Source organism: Schistocerca piceifrons, chromosome 1 (assembly GCF_021461385.2).
Source record: "Schistocerca piceifrons isolate TAMUIC-IGC-003096 chromosome 1, iqSchPice1.1, whole genome shotgun sequence".
Classification (NCBI taxonomy): Eukaryota; Metazoa; Arthropoda; class Insecta; order Orthoptera; family Acrididae; genus Schistocerca; species Schistocerca piceifrons.
In genome coordinates, this window is record NC_060138.1 from 396,993,736 (window position 1) to 397,010,724 (window position 16,989).

General features: G+C 49.1%; 5 pseudogenes; all 5 read left to right on the forward strand.

Moving 5' to 3' along the window:
• The first annotated feature begins 585 nt into the window (after positions 1-585).
• On the forward strand, positions 586-798 carry LOC124720506 (annotated as a pseudogene).
• A 3,284-nt stretch (positions 799-4,082) lies between these two features.
• Positions 4,083-4,295, forward strand: LOC124720511 (annotated as a pseudogene).
• Positions 4,296-7,560: 3,265 nt separating this feature from the next.
• On the forward strand, positions 7,561-7,773 carry LOC124720517 (annotated as a pseudogene).
• A 3,267-nt stretch (positions 7,774-11,040) lies between these two features.
• Positions 11,041-11,253, forward strand: LOC124720523 (annotated as a pseudogene).
• A 3,274-nt stretch (positions 11,254-14,527) lies between these two features.
• On the forward strand, positions 14,528-14,740 carry LOC124720529 (annotated as a pseudogene).
• Positions 14,741-16,989: the final 2,249 nt, after the last annotated feature.

A 16,989-nucleotide genomic window follows, 5' to 3' on the forward strand; every position in this document is an offset into this window, starting at 1 on the left:
ATTTCTTAAAGTTGCAATGGTTCATGGTTATCAAAAGGTGTTCCGGGCTAACTAAGGCACCTCATATAAGAATTGCCTGAGTGTACCCCTGGATCTTTGTCACTCGGACTTTCAAACTACCCTTGACTTACCCATACCCCAGATTTGATATTGGCCTTCTGGGCATCACTAGAGTAGACTGTTCTGTGATACTGATAATATGGAAATTGGTAACATGCGAATTGTGTGAACCTTGTATGAAAAATTATTGGAAAATTGGAAAACGCATAATCTATCTTAGAGGATTATTACTTTGTTAATTCTATGGGCGATGGGATTATCTCGCCAGTTCGTTTGAGTGTGCTGCGTCGCTGTTTTTTTTTTATTTTGCCTTCATTTCTGTCTTTATTTATTTCTTTCTATTTAGTTTTTAAAATCATCACTTGCCTCACACCTGCAGAGGGAGGTGTGTTTCTGAGTAGTGTGTCGTCGCCCCCTGAGGCATAGCAGAGTATGCCTCCGCTTTTATTTTCGGTTTATGGCAATAAGTCTTGCTACTAACAACACCCTGCTTTACGTGCTGCGTCGACACTAGAGGATGGCGGCATTTTTGGAGAGGAAAAGGTAGGGCTATAGGGGAGGTAGGAGGGAAAAAAAGTGTAGTATCTGTTCTTATCAGCTTAATATCTGATACGTCCTGCATCACACGACCAGAATATTAAACTCATTTTTGGCTTCTGACGGAGTGCTAGGGGCTTGCTCCACCTCTGTAGCGGGTTGGCCCGGCATTGCAGTACCGCCGGGATCGGCCCACCTAAAATTAATTAAAACACAGCCTGAAATGGGTTAACATTCTGCAGTGATCAGATATTCCGCTGGTAGCAAAACTTGTCGTAGTTGTTGATGTGCCCAGTAGTTAGTTGCTTACACACCACGATTTCTTTTAATTAATTTAAGATTATCTTAAGTAATTTTTTTTTTTTTTTTTTTTTTGCGGTTAGCCGGACCGCACTTGCAGCCGCATTACGCTAGGCTGGTAATTTATGGGGGCACAGGACAGTGCCTTCGGATGCCTCGTTAGCGTCTCTTATGGTCTGGTCACAGATAATTTTAATTAAATTGTTTGGAGTTATAACCTTAGCTCCTCGCGAACGTCGTCGTCGTCGTCGTCGTCGCCGCCGCACGCACGCAGAATACGTGTGTACACACGCACACACACATATGCAGTAGGTGGTGGACGACGTAAGCACTCGGCTAGGTGTAGCTCGCGCCAGTATAGCTCGCACCGGCCTGACGCTGCTGTGGGGCGGCCTCACGGCTTCTCCACTGCCCTGGCAGCTAGCGGCGTTCAAATAGGAGTCGCAGTTTACTCCTCGACATGGAGGGTAGTACTGGGCTGTTGACGAGTGCTCTCGTATATTGTCGTTCCTTCCGGCACTTGCTTTTGCGATGTTTTCGACGGTCGCCTGTTGCCATATCAGCCCGCACCACCGTATGTCACTCCCTCATGTGGAACGCACACGCTGCAAGCATTTAGGCCCTGACACTGCGGTTTTTCATCTCTGGCGGTACTCCGCAAGGATACCGCCCTTCGATTGTGCCATTCCAGCACTAATCGAAGTGCTAGGTTTTCCGGCCTGTTAGGAGACCGCTTCTGCAAAATGTGCGAGGAGATTTTTGCTGGTTGCGAGCTACCCGCCGATTTTCTAGCTGTACGTATTGGCTTTAATCCAAAGGTCACAGGTCACTGATGGGCTAAAGACGTACGTCCCATCACCGTTCTTAACACTGATTATAAGTTGGTGGCACGAAGTGTGGCTTCACGTCTTAAACAGGGAATGAATAAGGTACTTTGTCCCACTCAATCATGTGGCGTTTCGAATCGAACCACCTTCACCGCTGCTTCTATATACCGTGATGCTGTCTTACTCACCCACCGCCGACGCTCGAACCCCGGCTGCAATTGATCCCTAGATTTCGCCGGTGCCTCCGATAGGGTCTCCCATCCTACCTGTTTGCCGTTATGTAGCGGATGGGTTTCGGGGAGCACTTCATAAGAGTCATCCGGCACTTCTTGGATGGAGCAAATTCCACAATCATTGTGAACGGTTGCAGATCACGACCAATTCCCATCAGACGATCAGTTCGACAAGGGTGTCCCTTGTCAGTGTATTTTATCGCTTTGGCGCTGTACCCCATGCTGCGTGACATCGGACGGATGGTCGATGGTGTTCCTTTCCCAGGCGTCACCTTCCGCAGTGTGGCGTAGGCGGATGGTGTAGGTGTGTTTGTAGCAAACGCCAGGGACATCGATTCGGTTCGCCGAGTCCTCCACGTTTATGAACGAGCATCCGGTGCCATGTTAAAATCCAACAAAATGGTGCTAATCCCACTAGGACCACGATCATTGACCATCGAACGCCCATGCTACCGGATTGTAGGGGAACAACGTATCTTGGGTCTTGAGGTGACTGCCTGTCCACAGCGCATGTTAACACTCACGTGCAGGCGGATTCTCACGCGCATCAGAGGACTTTGCGTGAGTCACACTGATCAACGACTCGACCTCCATCAACGAATCCAACTGATTAATACTTACATCCTATCACGGGCATGGTATGTAGCACAACTCCTTACGCTACCGAAACAAACCAGCAGAGCCATCTCACAAACAGTATATTGCCTATTGTGGCGGCGTGCACTATTCAAAGTTGATGCACAGACTTGTACACTGCCAAAAGTCGATAGTCGCCTTGGACTCATTGACTTTCCCCACAAATGTGCGGCAATCCTGATTCACCGTATCGCCACTTTGCGTGAGATTGACCCAGGTGGGACAACAGCGGTGCTTTTCGACCGTTATCGCCTACAATCGGCGCGTGCACCAGTATGCTTGACACATATTCCATTCCGGATGACGACAGTCAAGGACTATCACCTCAATCAAAGTTACATCCTAGCAGTGGCCACCGACAAGGCACGCACATCGAAGCGCCTTTACTAGGCGCTTCGAGGCCAGCTCACACCACACAAATTGGAGGACAGACGACCGTCGGTCATCTGGCACCACGCTTGGGCTAATATCAACCACCTAGCCCTTCCCACAGAAGTTTCAGCGCTATGGTATCGCGTTGTAAACAATTTAATACCCACTAATCATCGCCTGGCGGCCATCCTCCTATGGCCCTCGGCTGCTTGCGGCCGATGTGGTGACGTAGACACCAGAGAGCATCGTCTCCTATGCCCTCACGTCACAGAAGTGTGGGACCTTGCACGTGTGCTATTAACGCTGATCGGTGGGACTACACTGGACTATGTGTCAGTCGACTGGTTCCTTAACCCTGGTATTCAGACCAACCCCCGAACACGACGTAACGCAATGGTGTGTCTCTTGGGCCAAACCATTTTCACGATCTATGACCTTTGCCTCGCAGATGCTGTCTCTTTCATGGACTACCTTTGGAGCCAGCATCGCCTGGCGGAATCTGACCGGAAATATACCATTACTTTTGCAAGATTTCTTAAAGTTGCAATGGTTCATGGTTATCAAAAGGTGTTCCGGGCTAACTAAGGCACCTCATATAAGAATTGCCTGAGTGTACCCCTGGATCTTTGTCACTCGGACTTTCAAACTACCCTTGACTTACCCATACCCCAGATTTGATATTGGCCTTCTGGGCATCACTAGAGTAGACTGTTCTGTGATACTGATAATATGGAAATTGGTAACATGCGAATTGTGTGAACCTTGTATGAAAAATTATTGGAAAATTGGAAAACGCATAATCTATCTTAGAGGATTATTACTTTGTTAATTCTATGGGCGATGGGATTATCTCGCCAGTTCGTTTGAGTGTGCTGCGTCGCTGTTTTTTTTTTTTATTTTGCCTTCATTTCTGTCTTTATTTATTTCTTTCTATTTAGTTTTTAAAATCATCACTTGCCTCACACCAGCAGAGGGAGGTGTGTTTCTGAGTAGTGTGTCGTCGCCCCCTGAGGCATAGCAGAGTATGCCTCCGCTTTTATTTTCGGTTTATGGCAATAAGTCTTGCTACTAACAACACCCTGCTTTACGTGCTGCGTCGACACTAGAGGATGGCGGCATTTTTGGAGAGGAAAAGGTAGGGCTATAGGGGAGGTAGGAGGGAAAAAAAGTGTAGTATCTGTTCTTATCAGCTTAATATCTGATACGTCCTGCATCACACGACCAGAATATTAAACTCATTTTTGGCTTCTGACGGAGTGCTAGGGGCTTGCTCCACCTCTGTAGCGGGTTGGCCCGGCATTGCAGTACCGCCGGGATCGGCCCACCTAAAATTAATTAAAACACAGCCTGAAATGGGTTAACATTCTGCAGTGATCAGATATTCCGCTGGTAGCAAAACTTGTAGTTGTTGATGTGCCCAGTAGTTAGTTGCTTACACACCACGATTTCTTTTAATTAATTTAAGATTATCTTAAGTAATTTTTTTTTTTTTTTTGCGGTTAGCCGGACCGCACTTGCAGCCGCATTACGCTAGGCTGGTAATTTATGGGGGCACAGGACAGTGCCTTCGGATGCCTCGTTAGCGTCTCTTATGGTCTGGTCACAGATAATTTTAATTAAATTGTTTGGAGTTATAACCTTAGCTCCTCGCGAACGTCGTCGTCGTCGCCGCCGCACGCACGCAGAATACGTGTGTACACACGCACACACACATATGCAGTAGGTGGTGGACGACGTAAGCACTCGGCTAGGTGTAGCTCGCGCCAGTATAGCTCGCACCGGCCTGACGCTGCTGTGGGGCGGCCTCACGGCTTCTCCACTGCCCTGGCAGCTAGCGGCGTTCAAATAGGAGTCGCAGTTTACTCCTCGACATGGAGGGTAGTACTGGGCTGTTGACGAGTGCTCTCGTATATTGTCGTTCCTTCCGGCACTTGCTTTTGCGATGTTTTCGACGGTCGCCTGTTGCCATATCAGCCCGCACCACCGTATGTCACTCCCTCATGTGGAACGCACACGCTGCAAGCATTTAGGCCCTGACACTGCGGTTTTTCATCTCTGGCGGTACTCCACAAGGATACCGCCCTTCGATTGTGCCATTCCAGCACTAATCGAAGTGCTAGGTTTTCCGGCCTGTTAGGAGACCGCTTCTGCAAAATGTGCGAGGAGATTTTTGCTGGTTGCGAGCTACCCGCCGATTTTCTAGCTGTACGTATTGGCTTTAATCCAAAGGTCACAGGTCACTGATGGGCTAAAGACGTACGTCCCATCACCGTTCTTAACACTGATTATAAGTTGGTGGCACGAAGTGTGGCTTCACGTCTTAAACAGGGAATGAATAAGGTACTTTGTCCCACTCAATCATGTGGCGTTTCGAATCGAACCACCTTCACCGCTGCTTCTATATACCGTGATGCTGTCTTACTCACCCACCGCCGACGCTCGAACCCCGGCTGCAATTGATCCCTAGATTTCGCCGGTGCCTCCGATAGGGTCTCCCATCCTACCTGCTGGCCGTTATGTAGCGGATGGGTTTCGGGGAGCACTTCATAAGAGTCATCCGGCACTTCTTGGATGGAGCAAATTCCACAATCATTGTGAACGGTTGCAGATCACGACCAATTCCCATCAGACGATCAGTTCGACAAGGGTGTCCCTTGTCAGTGTATTTTATCGCTTTGGCGCTGTACCCCATGCTGCGTGACATCGGACGGATGGTCGATGGTGTTCCTTTCCCAGGCGTCACCTTCCGCAGTGTGGCGTAGGCGGATGGTGTAGGTGTGTTTGTAGCAAACGCCAGGGACATCGATTCGGTTCGCCGAGTCCTCCACGTTTATGAACGAGCATCCGGTGCCATGTTAAAATCCAACAAAATGGTGCTAATCCCACTAGGACCACGATCATTGACCATCGAACGCCCATGCTACCGGATTGTAGGGGAACAACGTATCTTGGGTCTTGAGGTGACTGCCTGTCCACAGCGCATGTTAACACTCACGTGCAGGCGGATTCTCACGCGCATCAGAGGACTTTGCGTGAGTCACACTGATCAACGACTCGACCTCCATCAACGAATCCAACTGATTAATACTTACATCCTATCACGGGCATGGTATGTAGCACAACTCCTTACGCTACCGAAACAAACCAGCAGAACCATCTCACAAACAGTATATTGCCTATTGTGGCGGCGTGCACTATTCAAAGTTGATGCACAGACTTGTACACTGCCAAAAGTCGATAGTCGCCTTGGACTCATTGACTTTCCCCACAAATGTGCGGCAATCCTGATTCACCGTATCGCCACTTTGCGTGAGATTGACCCAGGTGGGACAACAGCGGTGCTTTTCGACCGTTATCGCCTACAATCGGCGCGTGCACCAGTATGCTTGACACATATTCCATTCCGGATGACGACAGTCAAGGACTATCACCTCAATCAAAGTTACATCCTAGCAGTGGCCACCGACAAGGCACGCACATCGAAGCGCCTTTACTAGGCGCTTCGAGGCCAGCTCACACCACACAAATTGGAGGACAGACGACCGTCGGTCATCTGGCACCACGCTTGGGCTAATATCAACCACCTAGCCCTTCCCACAGAAGTTTCAGCGCTATGGTATCGCGTTGTAAACAATTTAATACCCACTAATCATCGCCTGGCGGCCATCCTCCTATGGCCCTCGGCTGCTTGCGGCCGATGTGGTGACGTAGACACCAGAGAGCATCGTCTCCTATGCCCTCACGTCACAGAAGTGTGGGACCTTGCACGTGTGCTATTAACGCTGATCGGTGGGACTACACTGGACTATGTGTCAGTCGACTGGTTCCTTAACCCTGGTATTCAGACCAACCCCCGAACACGACGTAACGCAATGGTGTGTCTCTTGGGCCAAACCATTTTCACGATCTATGACCTTTGCCTCGCAGATGCTGTCTCTTTCATGGACTACCTTTGGAGCCAGCATCGCCTGGCGGAATCTGACCGGAAATATACCATTACTTTTGCAAGATTTCTTAAAGTTGCAATGGTTCATGGTTATCAAAAGGTGTTCCGGGCTAACTAAGGCACCTCATATAAGAATTGCCTGAGTGTACCCCTGGATCTTTGTCACTCGGACTTTCAAACTACCCTTGACTTACCCATACCCCAGATTTGATATTGGCCTTCTGGGCATCACTAGAGTAGACTGTTCTGTGATACTGATAATATGGAAATTGGTAACATGCGAATTGTGTGAACCTTGTATGAAAAATTATTGGAAAATTGGAAAACGCATAATCTATCTTAGAGGATTATTACTTTGTTAATTCTATGGGCGATGGGATTATCTCGCCAGTTCGTTTGAGTGTGCTGCGTCGCTGTTTTTTTTTTTATTTTGCCTTCATTTCTGTCTTTATTTATTTCTTTCTATTTAGTTTTTAAAATCATCACTTGCCTCACACCAGCAGAGGGAGGTGTGTTTCTGAGTAGTGTGTCGTCGCCCCCTGAGGCATAGCAGAGTATGCCTCCGCTTTTATTTTCGGTTTATGGCAATAAGTCTTGCTACTAACAACACCCTGCTTTACGTGCTGCGTCGACACTAGAGGATGGCGGCATTTTTGGAGAGGAAAAGGTAGGGCTATAGGGGAGGTAGGAGGGAAAAAAAGTGTAGTATCTGTTCTTATCAGCTTAATATCTGATACGTCCTGCATCACACGACCAGAATATTAAACTCATTTTTGGCTTCTGACGGAGTGCTAGGGGCTTGCTCCACCTCTGTAGCGGGTTGGCCCGGCATTGCAGTACCGCCGGGATCGGCCCACCTAAAATTAATTAAAACACAGCCTGAAATGGGTTAACATTCTGCAGTGATCAGATATTCCGCTGGTAGCAAAACTTGTCGTAGTTGTTGATGTGCCCAGTAGTTAGTTGCTTACACACCACGATTTCTTTTAATTAATTTAAGATTATCTTAAGTAATTTTTTTTTTTTTTTTGCGGTTAGCCGGACCGCACTTGCAGCCGCATTACGCTAGGCTGGTAATTTATGGGGGCACAGGACAGTGCCTTCGGATGCCTCGTTAGCGTCTCTTATGGTCTGGTCACAGATAATTTTAATTAAATTGTTTGGAGTTATAACCTTAGCTCCTCGCGAACGTCGTCGTCGTCGCCGCCGCACGCACGCAGAATACGTGTGTACACACGCACACACACATATGCAGTAGGTGGTGGACGACGTAAGCACTCGGCTAGGTGTAGCTCGCGCCAGTATAGCTCGCACCGGCCTGACGCTGCTGTGGGGCGGCCTCACGGCTTCTCCACTGCCCTGGCAGCTAGCGGCGTTCAAATAGGAGTCGCAGTTTACTCCTCGACATGGAGGGTAGTACTGGGCTGTTGACGAGTGCTCTCGTATATTGTCGTTCCTTCCGGCACTTGCTTTTGCGATGTTTTCGACGGTCGCCTGTTGCCATATCAGCCCGCACCACCGTATGTCACTCCCTCATGTGGAACGCACACGCTGCAAGCATTTAGGCCCTGACACTGCGGTTTTTCATCTCTGGCGGTACTCCGCAAGGATACCGCCCTTCGATTGTGCCATTCCAGCACTAATCGAAGTGCTAGGTTTTCCGGCCTGTTAGGAGACCGCTTCTGCAAAATGTGCGAGGAGATTTTTGCTGGTTGCGAGCTACCCGCCGATTTTCTAGCTGTACGTATTGGCTTTAATCCAAAGGTCACAGGTCACTGATGGGCTAAAGACGTACGTCCCATCACCGTTCTTAACACTGATTATAAGTTGGTGGCACGAAGTGTGGCTTCACGTCTTAAACAGGGAATGAATAAGGTACTTTGTCCCACTCAATCATGTGGCGTTTCGAATCGAACCACCTTCACCGCTGCTTCTATATACCGTGATGCTGTGTTACTCACTCACCGCCGACGCTCGAACCCCGGCTGCAATTGATCCCTAGATTTCGCCGGTGCCTCCGATAGGGTCTCCCATCCTACCTGCTGGCCGTTATGTAGCGGATGGGTTTCGGGGAGCACTTCATAAGAGTCATCCGGCACTTCTTGGATGGAGCAAATTCCACAATCATTGTGAACGATTGCAGATCACGACCAATTCCCATCAGACGATCAGTTCGACAAGGGTGTCCCTTGTCAGTGTATTTTATCGCTTTGGCGCTGTACCCCATGCTGCGTGACATCGGACGGATGGTCGATGGTGTTCCTTTCCCAGGCGTCACCTTCCGCAGTGTGGCGTAGGCGGATGGTGTAGGTGTGTTTGTAGCAAACGCCAGGGACATCGATTCGGTTCGCCGAGTCCTCCACGTTTATGAACGAGCATCCGGTGCCATGTTAAAATCCAACAAAATGGTGCTAATCCCACTAGGACCACGATCATTGACCATCGAACGCCCATGCTACCGGATTGTAGGGGAACAACGTATCTTGGGTCTTGAGGTGACTGCCTGTCCACAGCGCATGTTAACACTCACGTGCAGGCGGATTCTCACGCGCATCAGAGGACTTTGCGTGAGTCACACTGATCAACGACTCGACCTCCATCAACGAATCCAACTGATTAATACTTACATCCTATCACGGGCATGGTATGTAGCACAACTCCTTACGCTACCGAAACAAACCAGCAGAGCCATCTCACAAACAGTATATTGCCTATTGTGGCGGCGTGCACTATTCAAAGTTGATGCACAGACTTGTACACTGCCAAAAGTCGATAGTCGCCTTGGACTCATTGACTTTCCCCACAAATGTGCGGCAATCCTGATTCACCGTATCGCCACTTTGCGTGAGATTGACCCAGGTGGGACAACAGCGGTGCTTTTCGACCGTTATCGCCTACAATCGGCGCGTGCACCAGTATGCTTGACACATATTCCATTCCGGATGACGACAGTCAAGGACTATCACCTCAATCAAAGTTACATCCTAGCAGTGGCCACCGACAAGGCACGCACATCGAAGCGCCTTTACTAGGCGCTTCGAGGCCAGCTCACACCACACAAATTGGAGGACAGACGACCGTCGGTCATCTGGCACCACGCTTGGGCTAATATCAACCACCTAGCCCTTCCCACAGAAGTTTCAGCGCTATGGTATCGCGTTGTAAACAATTTAATACCCACTAATCATCGCCTGGCGGCCATCCTCCTATGGCCCTCGGCTGCTTGCGGCCGATGTGGTGACGTAGACACCAGAGAGCATCGTCTCCTATGCCCTCACGTCACAGAAGTGTGGGACCTTGCACGTGTGCTATTAACGCTGATCGGTGGGACTACACTGGACTATGTGTCAGTCGACTGGTTCCTTAACCCTGGTATTCAGACCAACCCCCGAACACGACGTAACGCAATGGTGTGTCTCTTGGGCCAAACCATTTTCACGATCTATGACCTTTGCCTCGCAGATGCTGTCTCTTTCATGGACTACCTTTGGAGCCAGCATCGCCTGGCGGAATCTGACCGGAAATATACCATTACTTTTGCAAGATTTCTTAAAGTTGCAATGGTTCATGGTTATCAAAAGGTGTTCCGGGCTAACTAAGGCACCTCATATAAGAATTGCCTGAGTGTACCCCTGGATCTTTGTCACTCGGACTTTCAAACTACCCTTGACTTACCCATACCCCAGATTTGATATTGGCCTTCTGGGCATCACTAGAGTAGACTGTTCTGTGATACTGATAATATGGAAATTGGTAACATGCGAATTGTGTGAACCTTGTATGAAAAATTATTGGAAAATTGGAAAACGCATAATCTATCTTAGAGGATTATTACTTTGTTAATTCTATGGGCGATGGGATTATCTCGCCAGTTCGTTTGAGTGTGCTGCGTCGCTGTTTTTTTTTTATTTTGCCTTCATTTCTGTCTTTATTTATTTCTTTCTATTTAGTTTTTAAAATCATCACTTGCCTCACACCTGCAGAGGGAGGTGTGTTTCTGAGTAGTGTGTCGTCGCCCCCTGAGGCATAGCAGAGTATGCCTCCGCTTTTATTTTCGGTTTATGGCAATAAGTCTTGCTACTAACAACACCCTGCTTTACGTGCTGCGTCGACACTAGAGGATGGCGGCATTTTTGGAGAGGAAAAGGTAGGGCTATAGGGGAGGTAGGAGGGAAAAAAAGTGTAGTATCTGTTCTTATCAGCTTAATATCTGATACGTCCTGCATCACACGACCAGAATATTAAACTCATTTTTGGCTTCTGACGGAGTGCTAGGGGCTTGCTCCACCTCTGTAGCGGGTTGGCCCGGCATTGCAGTACCGCCGGGATCGGCCCACCTAAAATTAATTAAAACACAGCCTGAAATGGGTTAACATTCTGCAGTGATCAGATATTCCGCTGGTAGCAAAACTTGTCGTAGTTGTTGATGTGCCCAGTAGTTAGTTGCTTACACACCACGATTTCTTTTAATTAATTTAAGATTATCTTAAGTAATTTTTTTTTTTTTTTTTGCGGTTAGCCGGACCGCACTTGCAGCCGCATTACGCTAGGCTGGTAATTTATGGGGGCACAGGACAGTGCCTTCGGATGCCTCGTTAGCGTCTCTTATGGTCTGGTCACAGATAATTTTAATTAAATTGTTTGGAGTTATAACCTTAGCTCCTCGCGAACGTCGTCGTCGTCGTCGTCGCCGCCGCACGCACGCAGAATACGTGTGTACACACGCACACACACATATGCAGTAGGTGGTGGACGACGTAAGCACTCGGCTAGGTGTAGCTCGCGCCAGTATAGCTCGCACCGGCCTGACGCTGCTGTGGGGCGGCCTCACGGCTTCTCCACTGCCCTGGCAGCTAGCGGCGTTCAAATAGGAGTCGCAGTTTACTCCTCGACATGGAGGGTAGTACTGGGCTGTTGACGAGTGCTCTCGTATATTGTCGTTCCTTCCGGCACTTGCTTTTGCGATGTTTTCGACGGTCGCCTGTTGCCATATCAGCCCGCACCACCGTATGTCACTCCCTCATGTGGAACGCACACGCTGCAAGCATTTAGGCCCTGACACTGCGGTTTTTCATCTCTGGCGGTACTCCGCAAGGATACCGCCCTTCGATTGTGCCATTCCAGCACTAATCGAAGTGCTAGGTTTTCCGGCCTGTTAGGAGACCGCTTCTGCAAAATGTGCGAGGAGATTTTTGCTGGTTGCGAGCTACCCGCCGATTTTCTAGCTGTACGTATTGGCTTTAATCCAAAGGTCACAGGTCACTGATGGGCTAAAGACGTACGTCCCATCACCGTTCTTAACACTGATTATAAGTTGGTGGCACGAAGTGTGGCTTCACGTCTTAAACAGGGAATGAATAAGGTACTTTGTCCCACTCAATCATGTGGCGTTTCGAATCGAACCACCTTCACCGCTGCTTCTATATACCGTGATGCTGTCTTACTCACCCACCGCCGACGCTCGAACCCCGGCTGCAATTGATCCCTAGATTTCGCCGGTGCCTCCGATAGGGTCTCCCATCCTACCTGCTGGCCGTTATGTAGCGGATGGGTTTCGGGGAGCACTTCATAAGAGTCATCCGGCACTTCTTGGATGGAGCAAATTCCACAATCATTGTGAACGGTTGCAGATCACGACCAATTCCCATCAGACGATCAGTTCGACAAGGGTGTCCCTTGTCAGTGTATTTTATCGCTTTGGCGCTGTACCCCATGCTGCGTGACATCGGACGGATGGTCGATGGTGTTCCTTTCCCAGGCGTCACCTTCCGCAGTGTGGCGTAGGCGGATGGTGTAGGTGTGTTTGTAGCAAACGCCAGGGACATCGATTCGGTTCGCCGAGTCCTCCACGTTTATGAACGAGCATCCGGTGCCATGTTAAAATCCAACAAAATGGTGCTAATCCCACTAGGACCACGATCATTGACCATCGAACGCCCATGCTACCGGATTGTAGGGGAACAACGTATCTTGGGTCTTGAGGTGACTGCCTGTCCACAGCGCATGTTAACACTCACGTGCAGGCGGATTCTCACGCGCATCAGAGGACTTTGCGTGAGTCACACTGATCAACGACTCGACCTCCATCAACGAATCCAACTGATTAATACTTACATCCTATCACGGGCATGGTATGTAGCACAACTCCTTACGCTACCGAAACAAACCAGCAGAGCCATCTCACAAACAGTATATTGCCTATTGTGGCGGCGTGCACTATTCAAAGTTGATGCACAGACTTGTACACTGCCAAAAGTCGATAGTCGCCTTGGACTCATTGACTTTCCCCACAAATGTGCGGCAATCCTGATTCACCGTATCGCCACTTTGCGTGAGATTGACCCAGGTGGGACAACAGCGGTGCTTTTCGACCGTTATCGCCTACAATCGGCGCGTGCACCAGTATGCTTGACACATATTCCATTCCGGATGACGACAGTCAAGGACTATCACCTCAATCAAAGTTACATCCTAGCAGTGGCCACCGACAAGGCACGCACATCGAAGCGCCTTTACTAGGCGCTTCGAGGCCAGCTCACACCACACAAATTGGAGGACAGACGACCGTCGGTCATCTGGCACCACGCTTGGGCTAATATCAACCACCTAGCCCTTCCCACAGAAGTTTCAGCGCTATGGTATCGCGTTGTAAACAATTTAATACCCACTAATCATCGCCTGGCGGCCATCCTCCTATGGCCCTCGGCTGCTTGCGGCCGATGTGGTGACGTAGACACCAGAGAGCATCGTCTCCTATGCCCTCACGTCACAGAAGTGTGGGACCTTGCACGTGTGCTATTAACGCTGATCGGTGGGACTACACTGGACTATGTGTCAGTCGACTGGTTCCTTAACCCTGGTATTCAGACCAACCCCCGAACACGACGTAACGCAATGGTGTGTCTCTTGGGCCAAACCATTTTCACGATCTATGACCTTTGCCTCGCAGATGCTGTCTCTTTCATGGACTACCTTTGGAGCCAGCATCGCCTGGCGGAATCTGACCGGAAATATACCATTACTTTTGCAAGATTTCTTAAAGTTGCAATGGTTCATGGTTATCAAAAGGTGTTCCGGGCTAACTAAGGCACCTCATATAAGAATTGCCTGAGTGTACCCCTGGATCTTTGTCACTCGGACTTTCAAACTACCCTTGACTTACCCATACCCCAGATTTGATATTGGCCTTCTGGGCATCACTAGAGTAGACTGTTCTGTGATACTGATAATATGGAAATTGGTAACATGCGAATTGTGTGAACCTTGTATGAAAAATTATTGGAAAATTGGAAAACGCATAATCTATCTTAGAGGATTATTACTTTGTTAATTCTATGGGCGATGGGATTATCTCGCCAGTTCGTTTGAGTGTGCTGCGTCGCTGTTTTTTTTTTATTTTGCCTTCATTTCTGTCTTTATTTATTTCTTTCTATTTAGTTTTTAAAATCATCACTTGCCTCACACCTGCAGAGGGAGGTGTGTTTCTGAGTAGTGTGTCGTCGCCCCCTGAGGCATAGCAGAGTATGCCTCCGCTTTTATTTTCGGTTTATGGCAATAAGTCTTGCTACTAACAACACCCTGCTTTACGTGCTGCGTCGACACTAGAGGATGGCGGCATTTTTGGAGAGGAAAAGGTAGGGCTATAGGGGAGGTAGGAGGGAAAAAAAGTGTAGTATCTGTTCTTATCAGCTTAATATCTGATACGTCCTGCATCACACGACCAGAATATTAAACTCATTTTTGGCTTCTGACGGAGTGCTAGGGGCTTGCTCCACCTCTGTAGCGGGTTGGCCCGGCATTGCAGTACCGCCGGGATCGGCCCACCTAAAATTAATTAAAACACAGCCTGAAATGGGTTAACATTCTGCAGTGATCAGATATTCCGCTGGTAGCAAAACTTGTCGTAGTTGTTGATGTGCCCAGTAGTTAGTTGCTTACACACCACGATTTCTTTTAATTAATTTAAGATTATCTTAAGTAATTTTTTTTTTTTTTTTTGCGGTTAGCCGGACCGCACTTGCAGCCGCATTACGCTAGGCTGGTAATTTATGGGGGCACAGGACAGTGCCTTCGGATGCCTCGTTAGCGTCTCTTATGGTCTGGTCACAGATAATTTTAATTAAATTGTTTGGAGTTATAACCTTAGCTCCTCGCGAACGTCGTCGTCGTCGTCGTCGCCGCCGCACGCACGCAGAATACGTGTGTACACACGCACACACACATATGCAGTAGGTGGTGGACGACGTAAGCACTCGGCTAGGTGTAGCTCGCGCCAGTATAGCTCGCACCGGCCTGACGCTGCTGTGGGGCGGCCTCACGGCTTCTCCACTGCCCTGGCAGCTAGCGGCGTTCAAATAGGAGTCGCAGTTTACTCCTCGACATGGAGGGTAGTACTGGGCTGTTGACGAGTGCTCTCGTATATTGTCGTTCCTTCCGGCACTTGCTTTTGCGATGTTTTCGACGGTCGCCTGTTGCCATATCAGCCCGCACCACCGTATGTCACTCCCTCATGTGGAACGCACACGCTGCAAGCATTTAGGCCCTGACACTGCGGTTTTTCATCTCTGGCGGTACTCCGCAAGGATACCGCCCTTCGATTGTGCCATTCCAGCACTAATCGAAGTGCTAGGTTTTCCGGCCTGTTAGGAGACCGCTTCTGCAAAATGTGCGAGGAGATTTTTGCTGGTTGCGAGCTACCCGCCGATTTTCTAGCTGTACGTATTGGCTTTAATCCAAAGGTCACAGGTCACTGATGGGCTAAAGACGTACGTCCCATCACCGTTCTTAACACTGATTATAAGTTGGTGGCACGAAGTGTGGCTTCACGTCTTAAACAGGGAATGAATAAGGTACTTTGTCCCACTCAATCATGTGGCGTTTCGAATCGAACCACCTTCACCGCTGCTTCTATATACCGTGATGCTGTCTTACTCACCCACCGCCGACGCTCGAACCCCGGCTGCAATTGATCCCTAGATTTCGCCGGTGCCTCCGATAGGGTCTCCCATCCTACCTGCTGGCCGTTATGTAGCGGATGGGTTTCGGGGAGCACTTCATAAGAGTCATCCGGCACTTCTTGGATGGAGCAAATTCCACAATCATTGTGAACGGTTGCAGATCACGACCAATTCCCATCAGACGATCAGTTCGACAAGGGTGTCCCTTGTCAGTGTATTTTATCGCTTTGGCGCTGTACCCCATGCTGCGTGACATCGGACGGATGGTCGATGGTGTTCCTTTCCCAGGCGTCACCTTCCGCAGTGTGGCGTAGGCGGATGGTGTAGGTGTGTTTGTAGCAAACGCCAGGGACATCGATTCGGTTCGCCGAGTCCTCCACGTTTATGAACGAGCATCCGGTGCCATGTTAAAATCCAACAAAATGGTGCTAATCCCACTAGGACCACGATCATTGACCATCGAACGCCCATGCTACCGGATTGTAGGGGAACAACGTATCTTGGGTCTTGAGGTGACTGCCTGTCCACAGCGCATGTTAACACTCACGTGCAGGCGGATTCTCACGCGCATCAGAGGACTTTGCGTGAGTCACACTGATCAACGACTCGACCTCCATCAACGAATCCAACTGATTAATACTTACATCCTATCACGGGCATGGTATGTAGCACAACTCCTTACGCTACCGAAACAAACCAGCAGAGCCATCTCACAAACAGTATATTGCCTATTGTGGCGGCGTGCACTATTCAAAGTTGATGCACAGACTTGTACACTGCCAAAAGTCGATAGTCGCCTTGGACTCATTGACTTTCCCCACAAATGTGCGGCAATCCTGATTCACCGTATCGCCACTTTGCGTGAGATTGACCCAGGTGGGACAACAGCGGTGCTTTTCGACCGTTATCGCCTACAATCGGCGCGTGCACCAGTATGCTTGACACATATTCCATTCCGGATGACGACAGTCAAGGACTATCACCTCAATCAAAGTTACATCCTAGCAGTGGCCACCGACAAGGCACGCACATCGAAGCGCCTTTACTAGGCGCTTCGAGGCCAGCTCACACCACACAAATTGGAGGACAGACGACCGTCGGTCATCTGGCACCACGCTTGG